Genomic DNA, 346 nt, shown 5'->3' on the forward strand with positions numbered 1-346 from the left:
ACGTCCCAGCCCGGAAATAAAGAGCCAGCTTTTATTGTATGTATACATACTAGGGCGGGTCAATTTGTATGGATCGACTTTTTTCGACATTGTTCCTAGCATATTCGGATTCTTCATAAAATTCTAAGAAAAAAATTCCTCCAGACCATAGCTCTAAAGTCAATTTCGAGCCTGCGGATTTTTAAACGAAGATATCTTATATATATAAATGAATTGCTGTCCGTTAGCCTCGCTAAGACTCGAAAACGGCTTGACCGATTTGAATATTTTTTTATTTTTTTTGGTTTGTTTTTTTATAATATCCGGATGGTTAAAACCAGAAAAAATAGAGAGTTTCCACCTGTTC

The sequence above is a fragment of the Rhagoletis pomonella genome, unplaced genomic scaffold (assembly GCF_013731165.1).
Source record: "Rhagoletis pomonella isolate Grant_MI unplaced genomic scaffold, Rhpom_1.0 Rhpom_scaffold_00076, whole genome shotgun sequence".
NCBI classification, from domain to species: domain Eukaryota; kingdom Metazoa; phylum Arthropoda; class Insecta; order Diptera; family Tephritidae; genus Rhagoletis; species Rhagoletis pomonella.